Here is a 17862-nt window from a genome sequence, read left to right as displayed (position 1 = left end):
GATCTTTATCACATTGGCTATTTTTGCATTTTATATTTCGTGTTCCAGAACTTACATTTTGTTCCATTATTGTTTGAGTACAAATTTCGGGAAGCATTTCAATCTGAAGGTCTTCGGTATGCTAGAAAATGGACTGTATTTTCGTTGTATTTTGGCTTTCTTAGGTGTGAATCAAAGCGTTGTTTCTGTTCACGGAAGCGATACAAAACCCATGAACATGTAAAGAGGTAGCTGTAGATAGTGAAAGACACAGAACAAATCTGCTTTATGACCATACAGTCCCACCAAGAGTCCCTTTCCAGTTTGTCCAGAAGCTCTATTGTGACCTTCAAATGGGTTTGGAGTTCTTCTATCAATACTAGCTGTCCGTAATAAACTCAATAAGTCTTGGTTTACAGTCAAGGAAAACCTGTATTACGATTCCTCTGACCATGTGCCATAAACAAGACCGTTTTACATACCTGCACTGTGAATGGACTGGTTTTTTGAGACTTTAGTGACCTGTACTAGTACTGGACGAATATCTAGAAGAAAAAAAACAACAAAAAAAAACATTTTGTAATATTCTGTGTTAATATTGGATCTGTGTTTGAGAAAACGTTTTGGAATAACCGTTTTATAACTCAATGTATAGATGAGAACAAGGAAAGATGCAAAGCTTGAGGACAGTTATTGTAATAAGTTGGATTTTGGCTAACCCTGGAAACGAAAAACGTCCTTTACAGGTATGGGCTATTTATAGTCTACTATATGAAAATATTTCTTGATTTATGGCTTCAGTTTTGGTGGATCTATTGTTTAATTAGTCTACTATGTGAAAATATGTCTTGAGTTTTGGCTTTGGTTTTGGTGGATCCATCATTTGATTAGTCTAGTATGTGAAAATACTTCTTGATTTATGGCTTCGGTTGGTGGATCCATTGTTTAATTAGTCTACTATATGAAAATATGTCTTGATTTTTGGCTTTGGTTTTGGTGGATCCATTATTGGATTAGTCTAGTATGTGAAAATACTTCTTGATTCATGGCTTTGGTTTTGGTGGATCCATTGTTTAATTAGTCTACTATGTGAAAATATGTCTTGATTTTTGGCTTTGGTTTTGGTGGATCCATTATTGTATTAGTCTAGTATGGGAAAATACTTCTTGATTCATGGCTTTGGTTTTGGTGGATCCATTGTTTGATTAAGATGGTGTCTTATGATGGAGTGATTATTACTGGCCCAATCTTCAAAGCGTTTCTTTTGATGGTCTTTACTATTGTATAAGACTTTCATTGTCCCATTGTTTTAAAACATTCTTGCTTCTTGAGTATCTGAAATTTAAATAAGCTTCTGTAATTGTTCGTAATATGAAGGAGCAAGTGTTTGAAAGTTCAATTATAAAATATTAAAAGTCTGGAGTAACGTTTGAGGAAACTAGTTGCTATAGCATCGATCTCGACAGTTCCAGTATGTACGATTACTAATCCTGTGTTCGAAAGCACTTGCAATAAAATAACCTAGATTGAAACTGGTCCTGCGTTCAAGAGTACTTTCTATAAAACAACCTACATTTAAAATGATCCTGTGTTCGAGAGTACTTTGTATAAAACAGCCTATATTTAAAATGATTGTGTAGTTATTTGCTTTTTCTGAACAATAACCAAATTTTTTAAAGTTCTATCTATCTTTCTATCATTAACATACTTTGCTTTGTTTAAACAATAACCAACTTTCTCATGCTGAAGTCTTTATCGGACCACCTGTCCTATTCTAGTAACAAGTACATGACCGTACGTCACTTCAGCGATCCTTCTGATCTGGAACTCGGGGCTTGTTTCAGAAAGGCCAGTTGTGCTCTAAGCGTGGCAGGTGGAGGGAGTAATAGGCACAAGTAAACATCGAGAACGTGAGAACCCCGATTTGTACGTGTTTCGTAAGTATATGTATCAGTACACGCTTCGTAAATGTATGTGCGTTTTCAAATGTTTTATCTCGAGAAATAAAAGAAAAAGGCTGTGGCTCAAGGCATGAATAAGAAATAAGGTGGCTAGGAAAAGGTATTGCTTGAAAGTCTAGGATTGTTTTGGTGTTCAATAAATGTAGGCTTATTGTTTACCACATTTTTTGAGTTAGTTAAAAAAATTTAATCCAAACACAGATAATGGATTTTACTTGAAATTTCTTTTAATTCATCTACAACATTTTAGATTGTATGTTAAATCTATCACTTAAAACTATATGCTAGTAGCTTTTCCTGGTTTGTATTTTGATTTCTCATTTTGGATTACATTTGTGACATTTATTTTGAAAGAAAATGTTTTTTTACATAATGATACCAAACATTTACTAGCACTGAATTTGATCCTTTGGACATGTTTTGGACTTTATCTATATCTAACTAAATGAAAAAAAAGGCTGTTCTGTATCTACCCCCAATGGCACAGCGTTATGTCTGCGGACTTACGACGCCATAAGCCGGGTTTCGATACCCGTGGTGGGTAGAGCACAGATAGCCCATTGTGTAACTTTGTAGCTTCAAACAAACAATTATTCTATATGTTCACAGCAGACTTTTATCCTTTTACTATTTTGACGATATTCGGGTTCTAGTATAATTCGAAGTTGTTTTAGTTTTCACAGAGAAAGTATTACAATACTGTGCAGTTTACAAAGGCATGTGATTTATGCTGTCAATGGAATATGTCTATCTATCTATATATATTAATATGTAATTACAAATTCAGCTCATACTCAATTAATTTTAACTCACGTTACTTATCGAGAACTGGTATGAGTTCGAGAGTTCTAATTTATTCTGTGCGCGTCTGTCGCGGGAAAGAAGACAGTGATTTGCTGGGCCATGTGACGCGTGCCACTCTTGGTAGGGTGGTGCGATTGCCCACGTGACCATACTACCCTAATCCGCCCCCATGACTCAAGTTAGAACAGAGAGCGAGAGGTGATGCTTTTGTGTCGTCACATTCTAGATATATTAAGAAGAATATTGTTTCGTTGATAATTCCAGTAATTTTTTTCTATGTACTTTGAAGTTATTTTAACTGAAGACCTTTTTGTCGCTTCGTTACTGGTAAGTGCCTAATTATTTTGTAATGCACTTTTTGATAATTAAATCTTGTCCAAACTTATGTCTTATATTGCACACTATTACGTAAACCTCGCAAGTCCAAAAGCTATAGGACATAACTTATGAGTTAAACTATCCCTGAGTATCAATTGTGTATACAGTATGTAATTCACTTTATAGAGAATACACTAATATTATCATGTATACTATGTTATGGCTATTGGTTCCTTAGTATTTTTTTTCGAAAAATGAAATATTACAATTTCAAGCTCTGCATTGTTGGTTGTGAGTTTTGCATTTTGTTGGAATCTCGGTACATGAAGATGATTTCCCCATTTTTTTTACTTGTAGAAGTATGTGACTAAAATGCATTAGACAATTTAAATGCTACGACACAATTAATTACTTAAAAAAAAATCAACAAAGTATTTTTATGATTCAGTTGGCATAAAATATATGTACACACGTGTAGCTTTTATGTTCTAATTGATTATTAGTTTTAACAACATTTTAATGAAAGGTTTCTCGGTTGTTCATGCCAAATTTGTTTTTATTTTTAACAAAGACACGGCCGTTGTATAGAATTAATTACTGACGCTAAACTCTAAGTATCACTGTCAAATTATAAATAATTTCAAAGGCACATAGAGTGAAAATACGGAGAAATGTTTCATGGTTATTAGAAATTTGTGTTTTCAGCATGGTTAAAACAATAAAATATCCTTTTTAACTGCTATCGCCATCTCGTGACTAAACTAAACAATAAAAACTGGACTTTGGTTAAATGTTGCTTAACCTCTTCTATTTTTATGTTTGTATGCTAGATTTAAACAGAAATAGGAGTATTTAAAATGATCTTTTTTTTTACATTTTTACATCTTACACAGGAAAAAGAGGTATTTCGTTTTATTTTACTATCGAATAAAAAAAAAGTACAAATATTCAACGTTTTTACGAAAGAGTCAATATTTCATGCTTTATGTAAGTGTTAAGCAGAACTTGATAATTTATGTGTTTTATATGTGTGTATATAATGCACAAACTATTTTCATTTAGATTATGCTTTTCCCTGAAGATTCACTTTTAACTTTCATTCATTCCTTGATAATGTCGGATGAATCAAATGTAATATCTTAAATGATTTTTATGCTTGTGAATGATGATTAAACTGAAACAATGTTTAAAAAAATTATGTAAAACGACACTTGTGTAAAATATTTATTTACAATTAAAAGGAATACAACGTTAAAATCATTACAGAATAAATAGTTATTAAAAACAGGGACTTGCCTTAAAAAAGACTACATATGTTTCGGTGTACTATGACAGGAGATAATGTCATAGAACACCGAAAAATATGTAGAGTCTTTTTTAGGGCAAGTCCCTGCTTTTAATAATTATTTATTGTGTAATGATTTTAACGTTGTACTGCCTTTTAATTGTAAATAAATGTTTAGAATATTTGTTGCAAATTCATAAAAATGAAATGTTACATATTATTCTGTTTTCAGGTTTAGCGACAGGGGATATATAATTTTGCATTTAAACACAACTTACGACACCAACGGTTAGTTTGTCAGCTCAGCCTATCGTAGGTCTTTCCTTTGTCAGCTGACTCCGGATTTTTCCTCCTCTTTAACCCACGCCATGTTTGCAAAGCAACGATTGGTCGATAAAAATAACGGCTGCACGGGCCTCTAAGCAGCGTCGTGGTGTGAAGAGTTTTTTACTAGAAAAGCCGTTGCACCAAAGTTTAGCAACATACGTCACTTTCTGCTCCTTCATAACATATTTTTAAGTAGGCAACAAAATTTCAAAATTGAAGGTATCATAATATTTTTTTATAGAAATGAGCATGGGAGATGTAGACCTGGTGATACCAACAATAATGTTCGGCAATATTGAACGTTTGATAGGCTACTGTAGTCCACACTCAACAACTCGACGGGCACTGTTTGGTCCCGTAGATCACGAGGAGAACTTAAAATTCGTACGCGAAGAGTTTAGCAAGTTACAGCAAAACGACGAAAAAAGGTGGAATTTTGATTTTAAAAACGAAACGCCAACGGACGGACGGTATGAGTGGACACCAGTGAAAGACAAGGAAGTAATTCATCCATCTTATGAGCTGAAAGGGCTACAATATTGTAAGAGTTACGGAAAATTAGCCAATAGCCTTGTGAAAGTCCGAGATACAAAGTTCAAACCACGTAGAACTACAGTTAGTTCGTCGTCGAAAACACTTACAGGTGAAAAAAGGAATATAAGAATGCAACAAACGAAAATGACAGGTGAGTTTTATAGGCTTGATTAATTCAATTAATTCTTATTTACTTCATATATATATAGTTCATTGCTTTGGATAATATTAAATATAAAAATACAGATACGGGCTGTCTGTTTTGAAGTCTGAAAGTCTCGAGTTTTAGTACTAGCAGTAGCAAGTTAAAAAAATTCAACAGTTAGAAGTTTTATGATGCTTTTATATTCAAATATAGCTTAACTAAGTTTGTTTGTGTTTTATTTTATGCATAGGTCTAAACTTACATACTACTTTTAATATCATTACTAGTACTAGCAGTGTTAATAAGGCTAAGGATGTGTAACTTACGACTTTGGAAATACTTTTGTTTTGATTTTCTGAAACTTTTAAGTCCCTACGACTCATAGACCTCAAGCCTATAATTTAAAGGTTTTAAGCTATCTAACTTAAATTATAACGTTAGAAGTGGAAAATAAGGCCATTTTCATCAAATATGTTATGTTGGATGGTCCTACATTTATCTGACTGTGAAGTAAAAACCACAAATCATTATTACTAATACTATTAGTTTTTAGGGTATATACTATCACTGTAAAGTGTAAGCCCTTAGGACTGCTATAGTGGCGGCGTTTCATACTTCACTTGGTGAATAGGTTTATGTTAACAAACCATGAAATAACTATGTTTCTGTGGGCATATTTAATCATATAATCTTGCTCGTAACTATGTTTAACTTTTAATTACAAGTTTCTTATAAGTTAGTCTATTTGTTATGTAGTCTTATAACTTATACTTCTGATGTAAATGTAAGGCACAGTTTAATAGACGAAATCTGCTGAGTGTTACAAACTTTTTTCTTGGGTTTCTTTAGTGTATTCAGATAATCATTTAAATAGCCTCTTTATGTTATAGTGCATAACAGTTAGCATTGCAAACTTCCAAAAAAGCCTTCATTTTGCTTGAGTTTGTTAAAGCTATGCATTGTATAAAAATTGTAGATTAAATCAAATATATTTGTCATATCTAGTGAATAATCTACTGTACGTTACAAATTTTAGTATTAAGTTACTTGCGAAACTCATTATGTGTTTTATATATTACATACAGTTTAATAACTTTTATCAGTGATTTCAGAAAAGAAAACTTAGTCTTGGTGTTGCTAATCTTACGCATGCAAGTTTTTACGATTTTCATTTTAAGTTTTGTTGAAATTAAGAAATTGATATGGGTAGTTTATTTAAGCAAGCAAGTGTATTTCATGACCAGGCTTTACACACATAAACATCAACAAAACAACATATCTTTCTATCTTATAAACGTAAACAGACTGTGATATCTCAATTTAGTGTTTCTTCAGTATTATTTTTCATGTTTCATAAATAACTTTTAGATCAGATAAGTATGTTTCGAAATGTTGAATGATTGATTAATAGACTCTTTTTTTATTTTATCCTTATAACATTAATCAAGATCTGATACTGTTGTGGTCTTCTTTATTAAAAGTAAACAAGTGAAAACCTTACCTTTTATTTCTTAAAGAATAGATTTCGAATTTTCTACCTCAAATTATTCCATTTCCATTCTATAAAAACATCTGGAGGTTCTTAATCTTTTGTATTATGTTATAAAAGAGTGCGGAAATCTGATTAAGAAAAAACATACGTCATGTAAACTTTAAGTATCTGTATGCCTTCTGACAGTTCTGTGGTTTGCTTTACCACCAATAAATGAGTAGTAGATAAAACTTTGCAATGATTAAGTTGACTTAAAGACTGAAAATCGTTTTAAAACTGAAAGTAGCATGCCTTGATTTGTAATTACGTTGTATAAGGGAAAATTAGTGCAATGTGTCATCTACTTTGTAGTTTTCTGGAATTGTTTAAGCGATTTTATTTGAAATTATAGATGCGCACACGCACCATTGTTAATATATGTTTACCCTGTGTTATATTACTAGCACTGTAACCTCCACAATTTTTTAATGTAAACCATTCATCGGAATTAAAAGCCCCTTTAGTTGTTGAATCTGCCAGATTCTAGACAATGATTTCTAGGGCACATCAATGTTTGTTTGATAAAGTGGTTTTATCTGTTATTGGAACCACATGTCTTGACAAGTTACAGCCTGAACTTAAGTTATGATTCCAGGGCATCCCGTGAGGGTCACGTGGCACAATCTAGATCTAATGGGAATGACAACCACTGTCAACCAGTATTGCTTGTGATAGGTGCGTAGCATCCTGATGTAGATAACCCTACTTGCATTGACTCTGCTTATTAGAATGTAGAAGAGATAACGATACCCTGATATCAAAGTTCGTGCAACCCAAAATAGCCTGAAGCTTTATTTATTTACTTACTAAATAAATTAAATAAAATTTACTTTACCATTGATAAAAGAATAGGTTAACAAATTCAATGACCCCATTAGCACAGCGGTATGTCTGCGGACTTACAACGCTAGAATCCGGGTTTCGATACTAGTGGTGGGCAGAGCACAGATAGTCCACAAAACAACAAATTTAATAAATGCACCATTGAAATGTATATTTAAAATGATTTTATTCCCTATATATCATGATCATTGTGTGTTATTTCATATTCTAACAGAAGAGATAATGTGTTATGTATTTGCGTGAGTTAGGTTATATATACGTGTGTGGGTGTATGTATATTAATATAGAAAAATAAGCTTTCTGTCCCAGTGAACATGTGGAAGTACTGAAATTCGCATTTTTCATCATTATCCCTCGTTTAGAAGTTAGTGAACTATTTTTGATACTTACGGCTGGGAAAAAAGTAATTTGATTTCTATGGTTTGTATTAGCGGGAGTTGTAGAAGCATTGTATCTCTAAGCTAGAGGGCGTAGCTCACCAATGTCTTACACTGAGGTGTCATTAGGTAAGACAAGAAATGCACAAGTTGAAGCATGTCGTATATTGAACGCTCCTGTTCGGATCTGCACACGATACCACAGGCAAAAAAAAAAACAACAACAAAGCTGTGGTATAGTGATGAATAAGACTGCTGTTTTCAAAATTCGTAAATCGGATGTGCTTTACTTGAATAACAGCAATAGTTTTTCCTAATAAACGTAAAGTTGTTTACTTTTGACGATTTTAACTCCCAATTTTCAATTTCTTTTATGAGTATATGTTATTTTACTGTGTTTTAAAAATGTCACTCTTATACTACAGTTATGTTTTGGTTAATGCCTTAGCAACTCATCTTCTTTACTATACATTCTGCTCAACGGTCAAAAGTTTTTCTTCGCAATTATGTTAATCAAACGTGTCTGTCACTTCTTTAGACATAAAAATACACGTTAGTTTACTTGAAGAGCTGCAAACGTTGAACGTGTGTGTTTTCATTGTAAATCTGATCGAAACAGAAGAGAATACAGGTTAATCTTCGTTTAATTGTTTTTGGCCACACGCTTTCATCGAGGTGTGTCGAAGCGAAACGGACAAATAACAACTATAGCTTAGTGCAGGTTGTGTGTTATCTTGATGTTTGTTGCCCGTGGTCTGGCGCCATGTTGTCAGGGAACACATGAAATTCACAAGCTTGGCCTGAGGGTCTGATTTTTTTTTCTCAATCATATTAAATTGGAAATGATTTTACTTCACAGTACGCCATCTGATGACACTGTTAACCATGGTCAGGCTGGAAGTTTGCTGTAAAACAATCTATAAGAAATCATATAATTAAAATAATGACCTGATTGCCGTCCTTCTATTCCACTTTTTTATTTGTTTAAAACTGAACAGCTGTGCAAGTTTAAGAATAATTCTTAGCCTAAGGCTTTGCCTTGCGAAATGTGTAGTGAATTTAAATCAGTGAGTTCAAGGTCAGAAAGAAGGGATACCATAAGCGGGAAGGCTGTTCGTTTCGAATGGAGGCAATGTATGCGGGTAACGACAATTAAGCTTGTGTGTATTGGCCTAAAGTTGACGGCCAATGCATACATATAATATATCAGTGAAAATAATATTGTGTACTTTTATTTACAGTGGGTTAATAGAAGTTGTGACATTACAACTGCTTGTATATTTTAGCTGAGGTGTTGTGAAGTGTTGGCAACGTTTTTGAGAGATAGAGTAGCAAAAACTATGGATATTTCTTGGTTTTGTTGTATTGGTACTACTAGCTTCTTGGATCTCGGTGTCAGAGGCTTTAGTTGGAAACTCTCATTGTAATTGGCAAAAATATTCATACTGCTAGATGGCTTGATCGGTTTAAGAATTAAGGACACAGAGGTTCCAGTTAGCAAGAACGTGGAGGAGGTGGACATAATAGATTGATAATGAATAAACATTTGTAATCACTGGCAGTTTTTTTGTTTGTATTTTTGGTTACTATTTTCGATGTAAATTTAACACAGCAATTTGCAAGCAGTTGTAAAACAATCCTAACACATTATTAGGAGCGTTAAATTTAACCGCTCAGTAATATCAAACAAAAATCAGAAACGAATGTTTACATCTTGCAATAGGCTTGATGTTTTGGAAAAAAATGTGTAGTAATAAAATGATAAAATTAAAAGCTTCGTATCTATGTTTATTCTTGATAGGATGAATGTGTTTGTTTTAATACATGTAGTGTGGTTGCAAAGTGCTTGGCCTTTGTTCTCAAATAGATACAGTTATTGACACCAAACAATACCCTCTCTCGACTACAATGGTTTTCAGTATCTTTGAAGGTATAATTTCTTTGTTAGCTTGTGTTTGATAAGTCTACAGTTTCTGTGCAGATTCGTACTCCATCCCGTATCACATAAAGTGATAACTCGCAAGACCTATGCTCTTAAGTCCTTTGGAATATCAGTCAAAACAATATTTACAACAATTGTTTGTTTGTTTTTAAGCACAAAGCTACACAATGGGCTATCTGTGCTCTGCCCACTACGGGTACCGAAACCTGGATTATAGCGTTGTAAGTCTCCCAGACATACCACTGTGGCATTGGGGGGTCATTTACAACAAATATGTTTTCTTAAATAATCTAGTAACATGTATTATGGTCTAATATTCGTAACCATTTGATGGCAGTTGAAATTTATTTCAAAATAGAATATCTGAAGAAAAGAAAATATTCACCAGAAAGTTCCTCAAATGTGGATTCCAAGGTCACCGCACCCGCTACAAAGATTCAACGATCATCTTCAACACCAGTATAATGCCAACTTTCCTGATAGTCATGGTGAGTTAATAATATATTTTTCCATGTTAAAAATGTGGTAGTATGAAAACCACCGTATATTGCATTACAAAGTTCAATTCATTGGCTAGCTCAGTTATTAATATTTGTAATATTTTTACAAGCAGATGTAAAGAAAGGCGTATATGTCAACAATGATATTTTTAATTCTGACTCATTTTAATGAAAACTTTTATAATTCTAAGAACGCATGAGTGGAAGCAAAGAAGAATATGTGATAATATTTTAACGTTAACCGCATTATATCTGTTATATCCAGAACCAACGAAGCCTTTCGCACAATGCTTGGCCTAGTTTTAGGTTTAACAGCTACCATGGATAATACTATATACATAGGCTAAGCGTAGATAGGATGATTAATAAAGTTAGTATTTCATAATACATTATTACATCAGAATCAAATACGTTTATTACAATGTATAACTCGTAAATCGTACTTTGTGCACGTGCACCGTAGCGTGTCTAACGTTAGATGCCATACATACTAGTGTTGTAATAACATGTTAAAAGTATGACACAGTAGAATTTAGTGCACATTTTATTCCTTGCATTAATTACAAGTAATATTATTCGGAACTGCATTACGTGACGTGGTGGTTAGCATGCCGGACTGCGTGATGGAGAGTCCCAGGTTCAAGCTACAACATACCGCTGAATATGCTGTACATTCATCCGAAGAAGAGCTATAAATATTGACATTCGATCCCACCATTCGGTTAAGAGTAGCTGCATAATAGTTGGCTGGTTTTGTTGTATCTGAACATTAGGGATTTATGGCCTGGTCGTTTGGTGTACTTGCTTGTTGTTTAAGGTGCTGTGCAGGTGGACATTTGGACACAAAAAACTAGGTCGTGCACATAGTACTCAATACCTAGGTTCAACTTGACGCATGTAGCCTGTTGTTGTCACTCACGAGGGGGAGGTCACCTAGTCTCGTTCATAAGTCGTAGACTTGACACGGGCAGGTGGCGATTAGTGCACAGGTGAAAGCAACGTGAATACGTTATTCACGAAAACGCTAAGCATTTTTCTTCTGTGACGAGTTTAAAAGGAGGAATTTTTAAAGTGAATTGTAACCAATCGTCGGCAAATTTCTACCGAAGATGTCGCTTTAGTGAAACCATTTTACCGGTATGTTGGGAAGAAAACGAGCAACTGATGGATTTGTGCATTTGCTATATATATATATATATGTTTAATTGTTTTATCAAACCACACACAAATATCCGTGATAAAAGCAACAAAACTGTCTGATCCATTGTTTTAGATATGAACGTTTTAGTTTGTAGAACTTGGAAATGTTTTGAAATAGTTTTTGTTTTTATGTATTATAATGTAGTGTTTGATTTAAATAGTCTGATGGTAATAAGGAATCTCCTTCTTATGCAAATAAATAGTTGATTAGTGAAGCACCTTTCAGAAGGAAAAGAAAATTATATAGAATGGTATACGAAGCGAAAAATTCTACACGCTTAGCACATGTTAAATGAAAGAAACAGCTGGTCAGGAAACCCCTAGATCTTTACGCTCTCATAAGACAGCAGGTAGACGAACTTAGATCGGTCTCAAAGGAAGGTCATACTCCAGTGCACGTTTTATGATGGACGTCGACTCCTTCTGTTAGCATTGAGTCAACCACGGTGGAGAAGAAAAAAAATTGCCTGCAGCCGCCTAGTGTCGCGTGACTGAAACTGTCAGTATAGCACACAGAATCTGAAAGTTTTGCTTGCGTCTTTTTCTAAACGAAGCATATCAACGATCACGTTAAGAACTCTGGAATGGACGGAAATCCTGCCAAAGCGAGGAAATTAGTTGTGGGATAATCACCTTTTTTGAAGAAAGTATCAACTAAAGCGTTCGAAAAAGCTCGGTAAACAGTAATCATTTCCTTCATGTAAGGTTTTTTTTTTTTTTGTTAAGCTAACGAAAACTTATCATCGTATTAAATACCGGTACCGTTATGTAAGAGGCTTGACCACACTATTAATTGTAATGATTTTAGATACTAGTGTTGAGACTTTAATGAACTGTATGCCTTGAGTTTTGAGTTTCACGACGTCTCAGTGTCTAATTCAGGGCAAACGTTACACACACATATATATATACAGTCGAATTATAGGTTTACCGCCAGCACTACCCGGTACCCAACTTTTGTTCCCTTCTTTAGTGTTTCAACCTACTTATTATTGATCGAATTGTTTCATAATTTTAAAAATGTGCTTTATGAAATACGTATTTTATTCAGATATCTGATATTATAAGTTATGATAAGAAATACTGACTGCAGTCCATAGAATTTATTACCCTCACCCCCACAGTGTGCCGACTGCTGAGTATGAACAAAGGTTGACTTTTTTGTTCCAGAGTGGTAGTCATGCATGATGGGATCTCATGGTCAAGCGATGAACAGATCAGAGTGCGTCCTGTGATTTGGATTATTGTTGGTCTAACAAGCTTGAATATTGAAAAGGTTTCGTGAATCTTTTCGATGGTTTTTCGTCCAATAATTAAGTGCATATAATCTGAATTTATGACAAACATACTTCCATAGGCAGATTGAAGTAAACCGCCGGTCGAAAACTGTGATGACAAAAAAAAAGACGTTGGAATATTATAAACGTTGGATGATTTGACAGGTTTATAGAAACATCTTCACAGTTGTTCATTACTACTTGCCAATCAATTAAAATCCAACACAAACAACCTCAGAATTTAACGAACTCTTTTGTGTGTCATCAGCTTAACAAAGAAAACATTAAATTTATATTGGAATAATGTATGAGAATTTTCTTTATCATTCATTTTATAGAAGACTACTTGTTTCCTTAATGATATACAGAATTCTTACATATATATATATATAAATCATTATTAGTATTGGTTTGTTAATGCGGCCATTAAACTTATTAAAAATATATACATAACTGTTTGTCCGAAGTTGGCGCAAAGATACTCAAGAGATATCGGCACTAGCCGTCCCTAATTTTGAAGTGATAGGCAGCTTGTCAACACCATGCACCGCGAACTCTTGGGCTACTCTTTTACCAACGAAATATGGGACTCATTGTAACATTATAATGTCCCACAGCTGAAATGACGAGCATGTTCGGTGACGGGATTTGAACTCGTTACTCGCGGATTGGCAATTGAGCACTCTTAACCACCAGGGCACGCTATACAGAATAGAGGTAGAGCGACTGTTATGAGTGTCTGGTTATCAACCGCGGCTCGTAGAATGGCTCTGAGTCTTTCAAGTACAAACCTTTAGCTCATAGCTCAGTCATCTCTTGACCGATTTGATATCTAGTTATAGTTTTGGGCTCAGGAAGTCAAATCCTTTCGATTAATATATTTGACCACGTCCAAGAGCCATAAATTAATTTACTCTAATCCTGCCTAAAAGAATCTCACGTACCGCGGCTGTTGAGGATTCCCTCTTGTTTCAAGCATTTATACGGAGAAAACTGGGCATATTTTTCTCTTTTTTTCACCTTTGGGTTATGTTCAAATGTACTTTACCTATTAAACATAGAGGTTTTACTGATAAGATAGATATGAACCCTGTTATTTAAGTTTTATGTCTATAATGTTGGCAAAATAATTGTTGAATACTGTTGAACTATTTTTTTGTTATTTATATATATATTACTGTCGTACTTTATATAATAACTTCTCTCTATGAAGGAAAAAAAAACATCTGATGTCGAGTTAATACGAAGTGCAAGAACTGATATTTTATTCTTATATGAAACTTTTGTTTTTATTGTGAAATACCTAAAACATTGATCCGGTTATTGATGTATTCAAATCGTAGTTCATGCATGCGTGTGGATTCGGTGTTAGTGTACCGTGATTCCGCTACTGAAGGATATGGTTCTTAGTTAATGACGTATTTCCCAAAGTCTCAACTGACATTTATCACACCAGAACTTCAAGAAGGTTGGTTTCACATTTCTTAGGCCAAGAGGGTTGTCCACATAACTTCTCTAATGGGAAGTCTGGCTATCTGCCATGACTTCCGTTGCTTGGTAGGAAGTTGACCTAACCCTAGTGGACATCCCCACAAAGGCACAAATTTTTGATTCATCTTCTGACTCCATCATGTTGATATTTTCAGTTTTAGTAACAAGTACACACTGTTTCGCAGACATTTTAGAAGTATGTTACGTTTCATATTTATGGCATCTTTGGGTTAAAATTCGGAGAATACTGAATAATTTTCAATTTAGTACATGTCTTGTAAAGTTCTTTAAAAAAAGATTTGCATTTTGTAAAGTACAAGTATGCATAGTCGTTTTATTCTGAAAAAGAAATAAAAAAAACAAGTGTTCGCGAATTTTCGCATTTAATGCTTTGTGTTTACCGTAAACTAGAAATTATCATTGATCAGAACGTGTCAACATGTTGGGTTTTGTTGCCTTGGCAACTATATTAGCATTACTGAACCTTAAATAGAGATGCAAGCAGATTGCACTTACAATAAAGTACGAAACTAGTGAGTCACCCATAGCAACGACGCGTTCACGGTATTGTATGGAACAGCCGTGAAATAATAAAATTCACGTTTATTTTGGCTTTAGATGAACAAGTCTTGAAAATTTTAAGTTAAAGGTTAAAAACTACAACTCTTCTGTATTTGTTTGGTTTATGTGAAGTTAAATGGTAGCTCGCGCAAGATTACTCTGGCGTAGGTTGAATATAACTATACACAGCGATGATAATTGTATTTTATTTTCTGTGCGTTAATAATCCATATTAGCTCTTATTCGAGTATCAGTTTTCTATATTTTATCATTTCTGTCTTGTCAAACATGTTAGCATAAATGTTTCGAAGTACTTATATAAGTTCAGAATGGAATTGTAATGACGTTTATCTTTAACTTGTTATATGATGTAAGTTTTTTTTATATATCTGTTACATTTCTTTCTTTTAGGCATTTGCTCCATACCCCAACTGCCAAAGAAAATCGTGTGATATGTCTTTTAGAACTGGGCTTTTGATCTCACGTGCTACTGATCCTTATCCTCCAAGGGTTCTTTGTCATTCACCAGTAGAACGCCAGATGACAGATAGTCGACGTTATTTTTGTCACCTTGTGGATATTTGTATTTCTTAAGCTGTAAACTGAGTTTTTTTCCTGTTATATAACCAAGTCTTGGTTTGGACCGTGTCGAAGTGTAGTGACAAAGATACATTGTTCTTACGTTTAACATATATATATGTGTGTGTGTGTGAAGTGGACAAGAACGTGTTTTTGCTGATGAGAGTAGTTTTTAACTGTACATGTACACGTCACGGTTTCATTTATCTTTCAGTCGATGTTATTTATTTCATATTCATATGGTTAGTTTTTGTTTCAGTCTAATTCATCAAGACGAGTCGTGACTAAAGTATAATGACGATAAAAGATTGAATTAACATTTGTACCTTTTGTAGAGTTAGAAGTAACCATGGTTACTTTTCCTATGGGCAAAATTATGTTCTGATTAATCAGATGTATAAATGATAACTTGTTGGATAAAAAAAAATATGTTGTCATGGTAACTAACTGAACTCCATTAATTATTTACCATGGTAACAAATGTAATGAACCAGCCATCAAGGTAAGCTGGATGGTATATCTATTTGTCACGATGATCAGAATAATAAATGTAACTGTAATCATAAGCGATTACCTGTACAAAAAAAACAAAAAAAACGTGTGAGAATATTTACAATTGCTGACTAAATTAACGTGAATATTAGAAAAATCTATTATGTAATATCAACGAGACAATGTTTAAATTAAATCCTTGAAAATAACCTGAAAAGACGAGTGTTATTTTTCCTTGTTTTAAGTTATCTAGAACTAAAACTAACTTCTGTCAATTCAAAAATAACTATATTTATATCGCGTTAAATTTTCTTCAACAACAGCATTCTTAGCTTTAAGTTTGAAGCGTTTTATGTATGATTTGTTTATATATTAGACTCGGTTATTGAGAACTTTAATTTAATTTACCAGTAATGTCAGCTGTCCGTAATGATCTCAACTAATTTTTTTAGACGTGAGGTCCAGCTTGTAGTCTTGGAACATGTAGAGTAGAAGGACCTCGTGCTCGTGGTTTTTGTGTAGACTAATTAATGTACATAGATAAATGCTAGTATTTACTTGGGGTAATTAAAGCTTTCATGTTACGTGTATGTATAACGATGTTTCTTATCGGGTTGGTTATCTCTTGGTGGTGTTTCAGTGAAAGGCTTCTTGAGAACTTCGTGTTAACATGGTGTATAGAAGCTGAGAACGCTTTCAGTATAGTGTAAGATTAGTTCAAACCAAAGGAAGCTTACTTCTTGAAGTCCGGAGTATTCGAAGGGTTCCTTGTAATAAAAATGTCGAGGAAATATTCACTACATATTAAATATTAAGCTTATCTGAATATAAAGTTTTAATAGTCATTTAAAAACCAGTGTTCGTGTTGTATACAGTGTTTACTCTGAATATTATTCTAATTTTAAACTGTGTGTTTAGCTTGTGAGAATACAGGTAATAATTAAGCATTTAAAACTTGAGAATTTTTCAATACAACAGTATTCAAGAAGTCTAAATCTATTCAATTTAATGTTTAGTTGTTCGTTTTAACACATTATTGGTTTTAATTTTCAAGATAGCAATGATATAAGAATTTTAGTTGTTGAATGAGTTATTTCGTAGCATTAATATAAAAACTGACTGACATGGGCACTGCTGCTTGGCTCAAAATTTCCAAGTGATCTCGGTAAAGTGATTTATGTTGTTAATGTAATGAAATAAGGGTCAACGAAGATCTTTAAGAAATAATAACATTTTTCATTTTATTTTCTTTTTTCATATAGTAATATAATTTATCTTTTGTTGTTCCGAATTATCGTGCAAAACATAACTTAAACCTGTTACTGTTTGTTTTGCTAGATTGTACTCTCATTTATGAGTACTGTTCCTTTCACAGCCTACAGAGCTTTTACATAATTATGTTTTGTGTTTTCTGATCTTTGCTGTAAATAAAGAGAATTATTCATCGTATTTACATGTTGCAATTGTTACCTTTATTAAGTAAAAGGTATTTGATAATCATTTCACTGGTAACTTTATGGTTTTATATTTTATTATTATGTTAACTAAAATAATTATAATGCAAATTAATGATAATCACTATTTAAACTAGAAACACCAAACATACTTGTTTATATTGGATAAAAAGTCCCATATCATGATCAGCTGAGCACTGAAATTCTGAGCTGTATCACTTCTCACGGGTCCTGGTAGACCTGATAAAGCATATTGTCTCAA

General features: G+C 33.5%; 1 long non-coding RNA gene across 3 annotated transcripts; it reads left to right on the top strand.

Annotated features, from left to right (window-relative positions):
• Positions 1–1855: 1855 nt before the first annotated feature.
• On the top strand, positions 1856–17595 carry LOC106477442. 3 transcript variants are annotated; one of them, XR_002609795.1, is made up of 4 exons: positions 1856–1916; positions 4580–5359; positions 10405–10534; positions 15487–17595. It is a non-coding gene; the product is annotated as an uncharacterized LOC106477442 (long non-coding RNA). The 3 variants fall into 3 exon arrangements; XR_002609796.1 differs by having other exon boundaries at positions 1865–1905; XR_002609794.1 differs by lacking the exon at positions 1856–1916 and adding an exon at positions 2931–3071.
• Positions 17596–17862: the final 267 nt, after the last annotated feature.

This window comes from Limulus polyphemus, unplaced genomic scaffold (assembly GCF_000517525.1).
Source record: "Limulus polyphemus unplaced genomic scaffold, Limulus_polyphemus-2.1.2 Scaffold165, whole genome shotgun sequence".
Taxonomy (NCBI): domain Eukaryota; kingdom Metazoa; phylum Arthropoda; class Merostomata; order Xiphosura; family Limulidae; genus Limulus; species Limulus polyphemus.
The sequence above is the reverse complement of the archived record's forward strand: the minus strand, read 5'-3'. Positions and strand labels throughout refer to the sequence as shown.